The sequence below is a fragment of the Felis catus genome, chromosome D2, assembly GCF_018350175.1.
Source record: "Felis catus isolate Fca126 chromosome D2, F.catus_Fca126_mat1.0, whole genome shotgun sequence".
In the NCBI taxonomy this organism is placed as follows: domain Eukaryota; kingdom Metazoa; phylum Chordata; class Mammalia; order Carnivora; family Felidae; genus Felis; species Felis catus.
Window position 1 is genome coordinate 33,733,044 of NC_058378.1, and position 17,652 is coordinate 33,750,695.

At 39.7% G+C, this 17,652-nt stretch overlaps 1 protein-coding gene across 2 annotated transcripts in view; it reads right to left on the reverse strand.

The window, feature by feature from the left end:
* Window positions 1-5,698, reverse strand: part of P4HA1 (prolyl 4-hydroxylase subunit alpha 1) — an 89,545-nt gene extending 83,847 nt beyond the window's left edge. For both annotated transcript variants that reach the window (XM_011287347.4, XM_011287348.4), the window contains exon 1: window positions 5,513-5,698. The gene's annotated coding sequence lies outside the window, so the exon portion shown is untranslated. The remainder of the gene's footprint in view (window positions 1-5,512) is intronic.
* Window positions 5,699-17,652: the final 11,954 nt, after the last annotated feature.

Genomic DNA, 17,652 nt, shown 5'->3' on the forward strand with positions numbered 1-17,652 from the left:
CCCAGCTCTACTAGTTGACACAATACCACTATCAATCCCTTTTGCTCCAAAACAAATTTCATTTATTTTTTATTTACCTAGGAAGTCCTGACAAGACAATGTTAGTGTCTTCACCACTCTAAGGATATAAGTGAAAAAGTAAAATTTAGATATTTACATTTTAGAATTTTTAAGCTTAAATAAGGAACATGAGGTGATGACAAAATATTCCAAAAGCAGAATTTTCAATGAAAGATGTAGATCAGTAGAACAAAATAGAGAATCCAGACACAGAAAATGGATCTGTTTGGGGGCACCTGGGTGGCTCAGTCGGTTAAGCAGCCAACTTCGGCTCAGGTCATGATTTCGTGGTCCGTGGGTTCGAGCCCCGCGTCAGGCTCTGTGCTAACAGCTCAGAGCCTGGAACCTGTTTCAGATTCTGTGTCCCCTCTCTCTGATCCTCCCCCATTCATGCTCTGTCTCTCTCTGTCTCAAAAATAAATAAATGTTAAAAAAAAATTAAAAAAAAAAAGAAAATGAATCTCTTTGTTTGACAAAGGTATAAAGGCAACTCAATAAAGCAAAAATAGTCTAGAGTAGTAGTTAGATATTCATATGCAAAAAAACTTTTTTATTTGGGCACCTCATATTTCCTAATGGACAATGGGTAGCTCCCTGCCCAGGAATTTATATACATTTTAGGACAAATTGCATTTTTCTTTCCCTCTACTCATTCTAGCCTTCAATTCCCTCCTTTTTTTCTAATGCCAGACCCAAAAGCTGTCAAGTTCAGAAAAATATATATGAAATAAAATCACATACACTGGAATAGGCAGAGATAAATTCATGGTTGCAGAAATGTGAATCTAGATACGGGTTTCCATTCAACACATACTCAGATTTAATATCAAGTAAAATGTTGGTACTGTGCTTGTATAGCATGTAACTTTCCTGTCTTATTTCTCCTACAAAACATTTCTCATCACTCTTTGGATTTTCCCATAGGCTACCAGGCACATTATAAATGCTTTTAAAATTAAATTGAGTGGGGGCACCTGAGTGGCTCAGTTGGTTAAGCTTCTGACTTCAGCTCAGGTCCTGATCTTGTGGTCCGTGAGTTCAAGCCCCGAGTCGGGCTCTGTGCTGACAGCTCAGAGTCTAGAGCCTGCTTCAGATTCCCTGTCTCCCTCTCTCTCTGCCCCTCCCCTGCTCATGCTATCTGTCTGTCTCTCTCTCTCTCTCAAAAATAAATAAACATAAAAACAAATTTAAAAAAAAATTTTTTAATGCTCCCATGTTTAAAAAACTAAATAAATTAAACAAGTTAAATTCAATTAAGTGGAATGATTAAGTTAGTCACTACTAACCAGGAACCCTACCTTATTTCAACATTTATAATACATTGGTAATACAGTTAATTGATTTTTTACCCATTCTATTTCCTCAAACTCAATCTGATCAATTATCGGGAATGAAATAATGTGAATCAGAAAACAGACAACCTGGGTCCAAGTTCTAGTGCTGACAGTTACTGTATTCTTGGGCAAATTACTTGACTTCTCTGAGCCTCAGTTTCCTCATCTGTAAAATGGGGGTGATAAAAAACTACCTCACAGAATTATTTTAAGGATCAAATTATATATGAAACAACACTTTAAAAAATATAAAGTACTTTCATTACTATCAAGTAGATTTAAAAAATCTCTTTATAGAGCCTAGTCCAATCCCCCTAGAAAATTCTTTCAGGGGTAAGAAAAATTACTGATACTTCAAGGTTTATTGTCAAGTGTTTCTTTTCCTAAGGAAAAAAAATGCAGATAGAAAACTGGTTAAAGTTTATTGTAGCTATACAGGTGTATAAAATAAACCACTAATTTATAGCCTTCTCTTTGCATTACTTATAATGGAGAAACAGTTCAAATGCCCAACAAGAAAAAAAGGATGAGTACATTAATTTAACATATTATAACATTACTATTTAAATGAAAAATAGGTAAACCACCAAAACATGGACATATTTATATGAAACACTAAGCAAGAAGAGGAAGAAGTCTAAGATAGTATGCATTCACAGATGACACTATGTAAGAAGCATGAATCCTGTACTGTATTTTTGCCAATGTCCAACCAAATATACTAATAGTCAAACTTATCATCCAAATCAACATCAGGAAAAGGAATGTTTTTCATTATACCAAGTTCAAAAATTACTGGAGTAATCTTTTTTTTTTAAGTTTAGTTATATATTTTGAGAGAGAGATAGCATGAGTTGGGAAGGGACAGAGAGGGAGAGAGAGGGAGAGAGAGAGGGAGAGAGAGAGAGAGAGAAGGAGAGAGAGAGAATCCCAAGCAGGCTCCACACTGTCAGCACAGAGCCAAATGCAGGGCTCGAACTTATGAACCGTGAGATCATGACCTGAGCTGAAATCAAGGGCTTGACTGTTAACCAACTCAGCCACCGGGGCACCTGATTGCTAGAGTAATTTTAATGAAGACTTTTGAATTTCTAGTTTTTATTAAGGCACAATATTTGGCCAGAAAAAAACTAATGAGAAGATAGCTTCAATTTATACAAATAAATTTCATTGAGTAGAAACATGAATGAAGTTTTAACTAGTTTCACAAATACACATGCACACTTTATTTGGCTTGTCTCTTACATATTCATATATTGTACACACACCATTATGATTTAATTATAAGATTTAAGTTCTCACTGTAAGAAGAGGACTGGTTTAATGCCAAAGGCCTATGCAATTTATTTTTGTTTACATTCAAGCATTTTCCACTTTCAGAATAGAACCAAAGAGATATCCACAGAGATACTACAACACAGAAGGGGAAGTCAGAAGGGGGAGCAATGTAATATACGATTGCCTAGGCAATTTAGCAACTTAATAATTCTTTAACTTCTGTTAAAACTCTTTCAGCAAAAGTTTATTATTGTCATCTATATACTCAAGTCCAATCAGACTTAGAAGCTCAGTTCCATTTTCATAAATATTCAAGAAATACTGCATCAAGATACCTAGATGTACTTAAAGATTAACTTTTTTTATCCTTATGATAATTTACAGATGTGTGGGGTTGGGGGAGGGGAGTATCTATAAATGGTATATAATATTCCATGCAGATGTTTGCACTTGCATTTTCTGACCCAGGATCCATACCTCTGTCAGATTCTCAATGGATTTCATGACCTTAAAATAAGTTGAGAACTGTTACTATGTATCTCACAGGGCACATTTTCAAACCTAGGAGCAGTAATTATATCCCAGTTGATAATTAATTGCTAAATAAATTAAGGCATTCCTTCCACAGAAAAGAAGGCTTGCAGCTTTACCACTGGGTCCCCAGAATAACTCTTGCTGCATCCCTGGAATAAAAGCAGGAGTTTGAACTTAATCACCTTATGAAAGACACTGCTTGCCAGTATACAACCCGCTCTGCAGTATTAGAAAAGGTTAACTAACATCTCTTTATCAAAAAGCCAAGATTCACCTGCAACAACCTGGACCACCTAGGTGACAGAAAAGCTTTCTTTTTTCAATAGTCTTTTGCACTGTCTAAATTGTTCTATGGTAATTAAAAGTTATATATATTTATTTTATCTGTTTTACTACCTTAGTTACCAAGACACAAAATGTCAAATGTAATTATCTGCTTACCAAAGTCCTGGCTTTTAGTACTTCAAAATAAACTCATTTTACGATCTCAAAGGAAACAGCATAATCCATCTAAAAGGAAACAAAGTAGTCCTCTTCCTAGTTAGTCTATGTTAAATCTATAAAAAGCACTTGCCATCAGCTATCTAAAATACTGGCAGGACTTAAGGCATAACGTTTCAAAACCAAAACTGATATGGCTTTTAAAGGTAAGTGATAAAACCTACACTTCCCACAAAAAGGAAAAGGTAAAATTCAAGGTTCTTAAAATTCTGAAATTATACTCACAGGCCAAAAAGCCAAAGTTAAAGAAAAAAAAAAAAAACACATAATGTCTATTTAAACTTTAAATGGAGGCAAAACATGTTAACGGTTGTTCACTTTCAGCTTATTGAATATTTTCTTAAGGTATGTATCCTTAAGGTATGTACCCATTTGCTCCATAGAAACTCGACCAGAAAATCCTTTCAGAAGGTTTTATAAATTAGATTCCAACGTTCCTGCTATTTCATCTGATTATTTCAGAAGACTGGCCTCATTCATAAGGCTATGCACACATCTAAACCTAAAAGTGGAAACACGTTTCTTCCCAGAAACTTTTTTTTTAATGAGCAAAAACTATGAAAGAACACTGCTGCCACGTCTTTTCCCCTCCCCCACTCACGTAGTGGCTGTTTCATCCCTTTGGAGTGCATTCCAAGGGAAAGTCCGGGAGCCACAGCTCTCGGAGAAACCAGAAACAGTTAAATTGAAATTGGCAAGCCTCTGTGGCCTTTCAGATCAATTCCTAAAAGGAGAGCTCGCTTCTTCATCATCCCTTTCTTAAAGCAAACAGCGCAAAATTCCAAGAGTCCTCACTCCCCGGAACGCATGTTTGTGTCTAAAAACTGAACTGTATTTAATACATTCGATTATTTAGGAGAAATAGTCCCCTAGAAATAGGCGAGATGGTACCATTCATCCTCCGCCTTTAAAACATGTATCTGGAGGGCCATTCGTGCAATCCGACTCAAAATTCTCACACAACCATGGAACTCGTTTTAATGATGTGGACTTTTAGAAGCAGCAAACTCTCTGCTGAGAGAAAGAAAGTGGGGGGTGGGGGGGGGGGGGTGCGTAGCTCTTGTGCCTTTAAAAACAAATCGTGGAGGAAGAGGGAAGGAAGAGCAGCTTGCTTTCCCGACGACCGGGTGATCTGACAGCCGCCTTCCCCAACCGAGCAGCCCGAAACTCGGCGCCCCGGGCTGCATCTAGCTGCTCCAGCAGCACCGCTGCGCGCAACAGATGAGTCGAGCCTGAACTTCTCCAGCTGGGTCCGCTTCCCAGACCCGACGACTTTTCGACAGGGTAGAAACGCCTCGAGTGCTTCAGCTCCTGCTCTAAGCTTTAAAACCCGCTCTTCACCCGGCCACATGCTAACCATCTGCGGCGGTGGAGGCCAGAAACCCACGCCCCGCCCTCGCGTTCCCCCCAGCTTTTGTAGGGAGGACCAGGTATGAGGAGAGCTCGGAAAAATCAACAGGGTGAGCCCTCCCCGGGAAGGAAGGAATATTCAAGAAAGTCCTGGTCCCCAGGGCGGAGACCGAGACTGCCGCAGCCCCAACGGTCGGGGGCGCCGACCAGGCAGGAGACGGGAAGGGGAGCACGGAGAAGGGCAGTAGGGCCTCTGGGGCAGGCAAGGGGCGCGGGCGCGAGGCCGAGTCTCCAGAAATGAAGGTATTAAGGCCACTGTGGTGAACTGGAGAACCCTCCGCTCCCAAGCCATCCCGCCAGAGAAGGGAGGGACCGGACCGCCACAGCCGTCCGAGAAGGGCCACAGCGGTCCTAGGGCCGAAGCTACAGCCCCCAGGGTCGGGGAAGCGTCTCACCTGGGAAGTGGGGCGGGAGGGGCGGCGCGTTCTTCAGTCCCCTGTAGCCTGCTCTTGGGCCCGATACCTGCTCCTTCCCCTCAGCCCGCTGGCGGCGCGACTGGGCAGCAGAGGGAGCCAGTTAGCCCTTTTATAACCTCTAGGCTGCGACGGCAGCGCTAGGGAGGAGGCGACTGCAGCCCTCGCTACGTGAGCTCGATCACACCAGCGCCCCGGAGACTGCGCAGGCGCCCTGCCCGCACCTCCCTCCGGTCCGCGCCCGCGGCCCACACCCGTACTCCCACCAGCCCCAGAGTCCTAGGCAGGAGGGGGACGGCGGGCGGGCCTGGGGTTGTGATGCGCCTGCGCAGGCTTCTCGCCACGCCACCGTCACCTTCGTTACCTCGGATTTGCCTCGCTGCTGTTCATCAGGTTGTTTAACGCCTTAATTTCAAGATCAGCCTAGGCCTGGGCGTCGAAACCACCAGCAATGAGATAACTTAAATATGAGAAGAGGAACATGGGAGCGTAGAAAATGAAGCTAAAAAGAAGCCTCGGGTGGAAAATAATACAATGCATTCCCTGTTAGTTTGTCTGCTGTCTTGGCCCTGAGGCTTTTTGCTTTATCCCCTTTTTCACCTCTTATGTCATTTTATACGAATCTCACTCTATCTGCCACCTTTATACTTTATCAGTAGATAATGGACTGTGGGCTCCGGAGACAGATTGTTGGGGTTCAGTTCCCAGCTGAGCTGGGCATGAACCTGTCTTTATCTCAGTTTCCTTGTCTGTAAAACGGGAAAGATGGTAGGTATCCCATAGGATTGCTGTGAGAATTAAATGAGATAATGTATGTAAAGCACTTCGTGCATTCCTAGCACGCAGAAAGGACTGAGCAAATACTGAGTAAATACTAGATGGTGTCGTTATACCCTATAAGGCATCCAATCTTGTGTTGGGTCTTATTCTAACATTTGCCTTGGCCATTATATTCCTAAAAGAAGAAAGCCTTGCTATCAGGGAGCAGATAATGAAGGAGATACTTTGACCCTTGTCAGTAAAAGAGAAGAATGACTTCTCTAAGATTTGTGATTCATTAAAAATTGTTTCTAAAGTTTTCCATGTATGCCAAAAAGCATAGCAAAAATTAACATTTGACTCTTATCTAGGAGGCAGAGTTGATTAAATAGATAACAGAGAGCGGGTACTTTGGAAGCTCTAGGCATCCAGAAAGTACATATGACGATGTCTAACTCAGAGGTTCTCAAAGTGTAGTTGGGGGTCCACAAGGTCAAAATTATTTCATACTAAGACTGGGCTTTTCCAGAGTCTGCATGTTAGGTGATATTGCAACAGATTCAATGCAGAAGCAGATATGAGAATTCTATTAAGCTAGATATGAAGATTTGCAGAAATGTAAAATAATGCGACTCTTCTCACTAAATGCTTTTTGCTTTGAAAGAATAGTTATATTTCATTAAAATTTGTTATTTGTGCTAACATGTAACAGCTTTATTGTTTTTTATTTTTAAATGAATTAATAAATATTTTATATGTTTATTTTAACCCCTAATACCATTAATGTTGATAGATATCCTCAAAAAGCTTTTTGGAGTCCTCAGTACTTTTTAGGAGTGAGATGGTCATGAGATCAAAGAGTTTGAAAACTTCTAGTCTAAACAAAAAACAGAGCCCTTTGACACAAGAGGCAAATCTTACCTCAAATGGAGGTGTAATCAACATATCCACTGACCCTGTCTGAGCTGACTGAAAATTGACAATCCACCCTATAAATAAAATGGCCCCAGACCCTGAGGCAGATTTACTGTGAAGCTAAGAAAACTTCAACTTGGGGGGGGGGGGGGGGGGGGACAGGGACTTCATTGGCATTCACCTTTTACAAGGCTCTGGAAGGGGCCCTAGCAGTATATGCACACAGTTCACAAAAATTTTAACTGCAATCTTTAGACTGCAAACTCTTTCTTCACTGATTTCTCCTCTGTCACACTTCCCCTTGTCCAGTGGGGTAGGAGTGGCTAGCAGGCATTTTTTAAATTTAGCTCCAGGAAGTTGAGTTAGAATACATTTGGTTTGAGTTTAGCGGGATATATTTTTGTAACTTACAGTTACTTCTATGCATAGTTAAAATATTGCCAGCTGTCCCAGTGTAGGAATGGCATCCAAGAATACTACCACCCATTGTGCCAACCCACCCATCATTGTAAAACAAAGGTGCAGGGCCAGACATTTTATAGCTATTTGAATGTATCCTATGTTTTACCATCAAAAAATACGTATAGTGGAGCAGAAACAAAGCTGAAACTTAGGGAGCCTGAAGATAATCTGTGGGAGATTCTTCCAATTACTTGGGTCCATAAAAATGTTTTAAAAGTAGCCTCTACCCCCAATGTGGGGCTCGAAGTCACAACCCCAAGATCAAGAGTCACATGCTCTACCAACTAACCCAGCCGGGTGCTCCTGGATTTGTAAAATATTTCTTTTTTAACATTTTTATTCATTTTTTGAGAGACAGAGAGAAACAGCATGAATGGGAGAGGGGCAGAGAGAGAGGGAGACACAGAATCTGGAGCAGGCTCTAAACTGTCAGCACAGAGCCCAACACAGGGCTCAAACACACAAACCATGAGATCATGACCTGAGCCGAAGTCAGATGCTTAACCGACTGAGCCACCCAGGTGCCCCTTGTTTTTGTTTTTGTTTTAGAGAGAAAGAGCATATGAGCGGGGGAGAGGGGCAGACAGAGAGGAAGAGAGCCTGACACAGGGCCAATTCCACGACCCTGAGATCATAACCCAAGCCAAAATCAAGAATCACTCAACGAACCTAGGTGCTTTGTCAAAGGCAGTTTTAATCAAACTGCATTCACATATAAGAAACAATTAGAAATCATTTGAGAGAGTAGATAAGTATTGAGTTGTGAGAATTATAAAATACTACATACTTTATTTGAGAGGAGAAATAATAAAGTTGAATTTGATAAAATAGGTAAGTGTGGATAGGTTTTCCAGCAGGGGATTAAGATGATGGAAGCAATATTTTAGAATATTATGCTATGTGAATTAGAAAAGAAAGAACATGGAGTCTAGATTAGTAGTCCAAGATTCATTGAATAAATATTTATGGAACGCCTACCAACTGTGTCTAAGACATTGCCTACTGAGCTGTGGAAGATCAAACTTTAATTAGACAGTTTCTTAAAGAGTTTATAAATTTATTGGACAGAGTGATATATGATTCCTGCTGTCATATAACTTGGAGTCCTTTGAAGAAAACTGACAATACAGTAAATAAGCATATATATAGATACATATTAATTATAATAAAAGAAACTAAGGTGCTATGGAAAAAGAATAACAGTAGGGACATAATTTAGATAACTAACACAGGGAAAGTGTCGCTGAAGAAGTGACACATAAACTGAGACCTGAGTTGGCCAGATGAAGTGTGTGAACAAGAGCATTCTAAAGAGAGAATAGTAAGTGTGAGGAGCGTGTGACAGGAAAAAACTTGATGCATTTGAGAAGCTGAAAGAAATTCAGTGTGCTTGTGGTTCCATAAGCAAGGGAGAAACGAGGGTGACTGGTATGCAAAGGCTAGATTATGAAGGGCCTGTTTAGTACTGAAACAAGTACAATGGAAAGGCACTGAAATATTTTATTTTTTTAATTTTATTTATTTTTTTTATTTTGAGAGAGAGAGAGGGCATGAGCAGGGAAGGGACAGAGAGAGAAAGAGGGAGAGAGAGAATCCCAAGCAGGCTTCACACTCAGCACCTACCATGATGTGGAGCTCAATCTCACAACCATGAGATCATGACCTGAGCCAAAATCCAGAGTCAGATGCTTAACCAACGAAGCCACCCAGACGTCCCTGAGGTATTTTAAATAGTGTGGTAATATTATGTTATTTACTTTCACAAAGGAAAAATGCAATGTAAGAATATGAGTTTTCCATGTCACTGGACATGGGGATGGGCCTTGGGACAAGGAGCAACAGGGACTTTCTGTTTAATCATGAGTAGGAACATGAAAGTCAAGGGATGAATGCAGCTGAAACTGGAAACCATTCCAGTCACTAACATCCTGTCAGTGTGGCAATGAGGAAAGTGGCTGCAACGGGGTAGCTAGACCAACTGTATCCTGTGGCCTCGATAGGTATGCTCACTGTGGCAGGCAGAATAATGGCCCCTCAAAGATGTCCACATCCTACTCCCTTACACCTGTGACTATGTTACTTTACGTGGCAAAAGAACTTTGCAGATGTAATTAAATTAAGAACCTTTATGTGGTGAGAGTAGTCTATCTTATCCATGTGGGCCATATTCAATTAAATGATTCATTAAAGCCGAGAATCTTTCCCAGCTGTGATCAGAGAAAGAGCTGTGAGGATGGAAGCAAAGTCAGATATTTGTTACACTGCTGAGTGGAAGATGGAGAGAGGGGGCTATGAATCAAGGACTGTGGGAAGCCTCTAGAAACCAGCAAAGGCAAGAAAACAGATTCTTCCCTATAGCCTCCAGAAGGAACATAGCCCTGCCAATACTTTTGACTTTAACCCAGTGAGACCTATGGAAAACTTCTGACCTACAGAACTGTAAGATAATAAATTTGTATTATTTAAGCTGTTAAGTTGGTGGTAATTTATCACAGAAGCATTAAGAAACTAATACATTCACTTATATGACTATGACTGAAACAATAGCTGAAGACAATGACATTTCTCAAGAGTCTGAGTAAATTTCCTAATGTTCTGGCCTAGAAATGAATGTAGTAAATTAGGACTGACGCCTTACACAGGATAAGCATTCCTGAAATCATGGGAATTATCTGAGGAAGAGGAAGCTAGAGAGAAAGAAAGTCCTCTCAGTAAGCAAGACAGAAGCATTAAGACCTTCAATCATATTGGTAAAAGGCATATGACTTCATATTGTACCCTCAAGCTGGCACAGCAGGGCATATTAGTTACACAGAGAATATGCCATGGTCTCTACTTTGGAAAGCTGGCAGAATAATGGTATCAACAACCAAAATAAGGAAGTTGGGAAAGTGAGCTGAATTTGCAGAGCAGTTGAAGAGTTTGATTTTGAATCTTGATTGGATTTGAAATGACAGGGGCCATGACAGTAAGTTTCAAACTTACTGTGCCCATTAATACTTTGTCAATATTAAGCAGACTTCCATATCACAATAAAAACTTAAATAAAAATTAAACTTCTATCTTCTTGCAGTTCTAATTTAAAATTAATCTGTGATTTCTTCAGATTTAATTCTGCTAAACTTGAGTCAACTGCACATTAACTGCACATATCTTTCTACTGTTGGTTGGCAAGGCAAGGCTACCTTCCTATGGTATTCATTAGTACTGTTCACCAAATATTTCTAGGACTTTAACCAGACAGAAAGGTCTGCCCTTCTTCACCTTCTTTAAAGTTATTGGCCAATTTGCTTTGGCCAAAGAAAGTGACATGTTACCATGGAAGTATTGCAGTTACCATGGAAGCCCATATCAAGATGAAGCCTTTATCTGCCCAGGTCTCTGAGTTCCTACAATGAACAAAGCCTCAAACTCTCCACTTGACAATCTCCACTGGATATGTAGCTTGAATGAAAAACAAACTTCTGTTATGTTAACTCACTAAAACTTAGTTATTTATAACTTCAGCATTACTCAGTCTATCTTAACCTATCTACTGCCTAAACAAAGTCAGACTTTTCCTTTACAAAACTTATTACCAGAATGATGTTTATTGATTATATTTGTACCTGAAATGGATACTGTGTGCTGCCTACCTGGAATTCATCCCCTGCTTTGCCAACCTTATTAAGACTTTCCAAATTGCCCAGCGTTTCAGTTTAGGTGTGACTTCTACCTAGGATGTAAACAAGTGCAAAGACTTTTGCTCCCACTTTTACAATGACCAAAAAAAAAAAAAAAAAAAAAAAAAAGCCAGATAATCTGCAAAATCATACATTTTCTTGGGCATGCTGAACAGCTGAGGTTGCAAGGCAACCAAGTAACTTGAGTTCCAGGGATAAATGGTCCACACAGTTTAGGCCTTTGTCAGGGTAAGAAATAACTCAACAAAAATTTTAACAAATTGTTAAACGTCATGTGTAGGCTAGCATGTAACTTGGGAGCTTCAGACACAAAGGGAGATTGCACTTGCAAGTTTTTCCCACAAGCTTAGTGGTGCTCAGATGAACAATTAGGGTCAGGACAGGAGATCATAGAGAACCCCAAATGTTGCAGACATAAAGGAGGTAATCGGCAGCTGCTAGGAATTGGACATAAAGCCTCTCAGACCCTTTTTCCTCAGACTCTTCTATAATACGAAGCAAAAACCATAAGCCACTGGATAAGGGGTAGCAAACTCTTTGGCCCCCAGGGCACAAAGATCCTTTGTGGATAAGGGAAGTATAGAAGGAAAGCCCTTTATCTTTGTGGGGGGGGGGGGGGGTGGAAGGAAACTCTCTTAGACCCTGGATCCTACACTGTTAACTAGCTGAGGTCCACTATTGCTAAGGAAGGAGCAGGAAACTCTTGCCCAAGACCAACCATAGATAAAAGGCTGCGTTGGCTGCCACAGAGAGGAAACTGAAGAAGTCTCATCCCACGAGGCCCAAGCACACAGAACTTCCCTAAGACTGAGGCTAAACTAGGACACAGGAAAATCTCCATCACAAACCCAGTCTAATGATGAGTGTGGAGAGAGAGAGCCCCTCTGTGGCATAAGAATGTAGGGTCAACTGAAAGCCCAGGGAGAAGCAGAAACGCTGAGAAAAACTCTCTGGCACACCAGCCCCCATGCTAAGCCCAAGGAAACAGCACCTTTGTGTTAGATGAATTTGAAGTCTGTGCTGTATGAAGCCCCAGCCCAGCTCAACTCCTAACTAGACTGACGGAACCCCCTCTATTAACAACCTGACAGAAGAAGTGTGTTTTTTGTCAGGTGTGGACACTACCTACTGGAAAATAATACTGTTCCACACACATGTCCAGCATTCATTAGCAAAGCATGAGAGACACAAACAAAAATCTCATTGTCAAGAAATAAAGTAGTCAACAGAAAGGGACTCAGAGATGAACCAGAGGTTGGAACTATCAGATAAAGACTTCAAACTAGTGAAAAAAAGTGGACAACATGCATGAACAAATGGGGAATTTCAGAAGATAGATGAAAATTACAAGAAAGAGTCAAAGGAAGGTTCTAGGGGGGAAAATCCCATAATATTCAGAGATGAATAATTCTTTTTTTGGACTTATCAGTGTAGTCAACACAGCTGAGAAAAGATAAGTCATTCAAACCAATACCAGTTTCACCGCCATCTGAAGAAAATACGGCATTTCTATGAAACCTTCCCTAAGCTGAAATGCCATAAAGCGAAGAAGCAATCACTATTAATTTATATGGAAAATTTTTTTAGCATTCCCGACCCCCAAAATAACCTCTTTTAGGCTTTTCTGCTATTTTAGGACACATCTTGCTAACAGATACACAAAATAAATCAAGATAAAGAACAGATGCTCACAGACACAGTCCAAAGGTATGGTGGCTTGATGCTGGATGCTGAGTGTAATTCCTGGGGAAGAAGCTTGGTAGTGCCACTCTCTCTGTTAGAAGTGCATACTGCCTCATAATAGTTTACTGCAAAACAAACACTGAACACTGTTTTTGCTTTTTGTCTTTTTTGGTAAAAGCAAAAATCCTCTTCTGATTTCTTTCAGTTAGCAAAAACGGGTACTGATGTAGGTCTTTCATAAATGCAAAGTGGTGTTACGCAGACTTTTGAAAAGTAGGGGATGCCAGTATACAAAGAGAAAAAAAGTAAAAAACAAGTAGAATAACAACAAAATTCGCTGTGGGACAGTTTCAAAAATCCTACGTATTTTAGCTGGAGTTCCAGAAGGGGAAGAGAAAGACAAATGAACCTTTAGAAATATCTGCAAAAGTAATGACAAAGTATATTCCAAAAATAATAAAATCAAACTGCATATCCAAGAAACTCATCTACTCCAAAATTAGAGGAGGCCCCTTATCCTGATAAGCCTGACTCACATTAGTAAAGTGACCATCTGTCTTGCCACAGTAATTAGGGATGGGCGCTTAATCCAGGTCCCAAACAGTTCATGACATTCTTTTGATCTCAGGAATTGTCTGGTTAAAGGTTCAGAAAATGGAGATTGTAGCCTAAATTGATCCAAATAGAGTGAAGACCAATACTTTTGTTTCATGGCTGAGGGTAGACATATTTTCTGGAGAGTAACAAAAAAGTAAATAGCCCTAAGGTCTTCTGGAAGCCCTTCTCCTACCATGATGAAAGCCAACTTCAGAACAAAGCCAATATATGAAATAGGTCAGAGCTGAGATGGAGTAAAAGTATCTGAGGCCTAAACTACAGTTGGATATGTTAGCTATGCAAATTGATAAATTCCCTTATTGTTTAAGTAAATTAAATTTAAATTTTCCCAAATCTCAATCACAAGTAACCAAACACATCTTAACTGATGTAGTGCCCTAGCACTAGTATTAAGAGTCATTTTAGAGAAGGCTCCAATTCAACTCTCAGCTGTTTTCTTGTTTTGAACCAAATTTCTAATTCCCAAAGGAGGTATACTTGTTTTCCAAAAGGAAAACAGTGTTATCAGGGGAATACAGAACAACTTTTGTTTTCACTCTATTTGGGTCAATTTGTTCTAGTAAGAAAGTCTGTTTTAGTTATTCACTTATTCATTCATTCATTCACACATATTTATTGAACACTTACTATTCCACGTATTATACCCAGCATTGTAAATACATTAGTGAATAAGGCACACTTATTTATTAATTTTGGTTGTGAACAATTTATGAATAGCATGACAGCTGTTTCAGACTCCAGTTACTCCTTTCCCATTTTCTGATATTTTTTCCTTAGCAATGTTTCACTCTTTGAATATAAATAACTTGAGTCCTAAATATTACATATTTTCAAGTGCTATAGCTTGCAGGGGAATGTCCAACAGCTATTCTGTCAAACAGGAAATGTTTACAAATTAAAAAAATATTTTATTGAAAACAAGATAGATTTCAGAAGAATGCTTCTGTTTAGATACAAAACATCTGACTTAGCTGTCTGAAAGATTTGTAGAGGTTGGCCAGTCCATGCATTCTTCCACCCAAATGAACTTGTCAAGAACTCAAACAAACCAGGCAAGAATGCCAGAAATCTCAACTTTATTTGGTGAGTTTGGAATTAATTCAGTCACAGAATTCTAGTATTTGGTAGGAAGAAAAAAATCTGGTTTAGAAGGAGCACAGGTAATATCAATGAGCTCAGGTTCTAGTCGTCATTAACAGTATAGCAGGGTGTCCTAAGTGAATTGTTTTAACTTTTATGCTTCATCCACCAAATGACCATAATAATATTTGCTCCATCAACCACACAAAAACATTATGAGAGTCAATTAAGATAGTTGTTTGAAAATTCTTGGAAAAGCATGAAATACTATATTAGCTTGTTAGCAAATGAGAGGCACATGGAGCAGAGCCACCATAACCACATTGTCCTAGCCAAGACCATTTTAGATTATTAGTGTACCACCCCTAAATAGGTAGACCATTTTAATGGTCTAATTAGCCATGGTCTAAATAGCCAAGACCATTTTAGATTATTAGTGTACCACCCCGAAATAGGTAAATGAGCCTAACCAAGATCAGCACAATCACCTAACCAACCACTTCAGGTATGTGAGTAAAAACTTGTAAGCTTCTGTGATTTTATGATTTTTTTTAATGAAGCATTATTGTTATAGCAGATAACTGATAAAACTACCTCCCAACCTTCCATTGTAATGTAGGAATAAAGAGAGTAAATCAGGCGGAAATCTCTAAATTCTTTTCATCCAACACTGAAAACATAATATGTATCTGGATAATATTTATGTTATAAAATGTTAGAGATTTAGGGATATCTGCAACTGAGGCCTTGAAAAGTAAAATAATCACCAAATTAAGTAACAGAAAAAATTACATTTGCTTTGGTAATATAATCACACACAATATCACTTTGTCTAATACTTAGAACCTCTCTAGATATTGGGGTAAAGATGAAACTACACAAGACTCTAGAGAAGTGAAAGTTATCCAATGATAGTTGTAACTCATTACTGAAAGCCTTTTGCTAGATCTTTTACCTGATAATGAAACTGGTAATTTTTTATTAATCTGCCAATTTTTTTAAAAATATGATTTATTGTCAAGTTGGCTAACATACAGTGTATACAGTGTGCTCTTGGTTTTGGGGGTAGATTCCCATGATTCATCGCTTATATATAACATCCAGTGCTCATCCCAACAAGTGCCCTCCTCAATGCCCATCCCCCATTTTCCCCTCTCCCCCACAACCCCCCATCAACCCTCAGTTTGTTCTCTGTATTTAAGAGTTTCTTATGGTTTGCCTCCTCCCTGTTTGTAAATATTTTTTCCCCTTCCCTTCCTTCATGGTCTTCTGTTAAGTTTCTCAAGTTCCACATATGAGTGAAAACACATGATATCTGTCTTTCTCTGCCTGACTTATATCACTTAGCATAATACCCTCCAGTTCCACCCACGTTGCTGCAGATGGCATAATTTCATTCTTTCTCATTGCCAAGTAGTATTCCATTGTATATACAAACCCATCTTCTTTATCCATTCATCAGCTGATGGACATTTAGGCTCTTTTCATAATTTGGCTATTGTTGAAAGTGCTGCTATAAACACTGAGGTACATGTGCCCCTATGAATCACCACTCCTGTATCCTTTGGGTAAATTCCTAGTAGTGCTATTGCTGGGTCATAGGGTAGTTCTATTTTTAATATTTTGAGGAACCTCCACACTGTTTTCCAGAGTGGCTGCACCAGTTTGCATTCCCACCAACAGTGCAAGAGGGTTCCCATTTCTCCACATCCTCGCCAGCATCTGTTGTTTCCTGAGTTGTTAATTTTAGCCACCCTGACTGGTTGTGAGGTGGTTTCTCAATGTGGTTTTGATTTGTATTTCCTTGATGATGAGTGATGTTGAGCATCTTTTCATGTGTCTGTTGGCCATCTGGACGTCTTCCTTAGAAAAGTGTCTATTCATGTCTTCTGCTCATCTCTTCACTGGATTATTTGTTTTTTGGGTGTGGAGTTTGATAAGTTCTTTATAGATTTTGGATACTAACCCTTTATCCGATATGTCATTTAGTTCTGCCAATTTTCTTTTTGTTGTTGTTGTTGTTTATCTATTATTGAGAGACAGAGAAAGACAAAGCATGAGCATGGGAGGTGCAGAGAAAGGAGGAGACACAGAATCTGAAGCAGGCTGCAGGCTCTAAGCTGTCAGCACAGAGCCCGATGCAGAGCTTGAACTCACAAACCGCAAGATCATGACCTGAGTTGAAGTTGGACACTTAATCGACTGAGCCACCCAGGTGCCTCTAGTTCTGCCAATTTTCTGATGGAACTGTTAGTGACTACAGTGAAATGATCCACAGGTAGTCATTTGAAAAGGCGGTTGGAGAGCAAAAGCAAAGAGAGTTAAGAGTTCAATTAACAGGAAATAGAAACGCAGTCAAATGACTGCATTATGCTAACAAAATCATGTATTCAAATTAATTGTTAACTTGGTATGCCCTAATTGTTCTGTTTTATCTTGTCTTTCAGCTGAGTATGGTCTTGGTTCCATTCACTGCTGTGTGTTAAGTATCATTCCATATTTGGGAGATAGAGGAGAAGAAAACCTATTGCATTTTGCTCTTGAAGAGAAGCACAAGGACTTCCCGCTGCTTATGGCACCATGAGCTATGCAGATAGGACTTTTTGAAAGTGGTTTATTATTTAAAGGACCCTGATGTAAACCCCTTTCCTACCCATTTGCTGAGATCTTTTTCTTGTCCCATGTGAAATGATACACTATCCAACCATAAACCTACTTACAGAATGAAGTTGTAATTTCTCTCCCAGGTTTGCTCAGGTACACCTTACATCCCATTGTCCATTCCTATAAGTGGCCAAAGACTGAGTAAATGGGCTGTTGTCTCACATGCTTGCATGCTCACCCACTTTCTCTCTCTCTCTCTCTCTCTCTCTCTCTCTCTCTCTCTCTCTCTCTCTCCCTCCCACACACACACACATATAC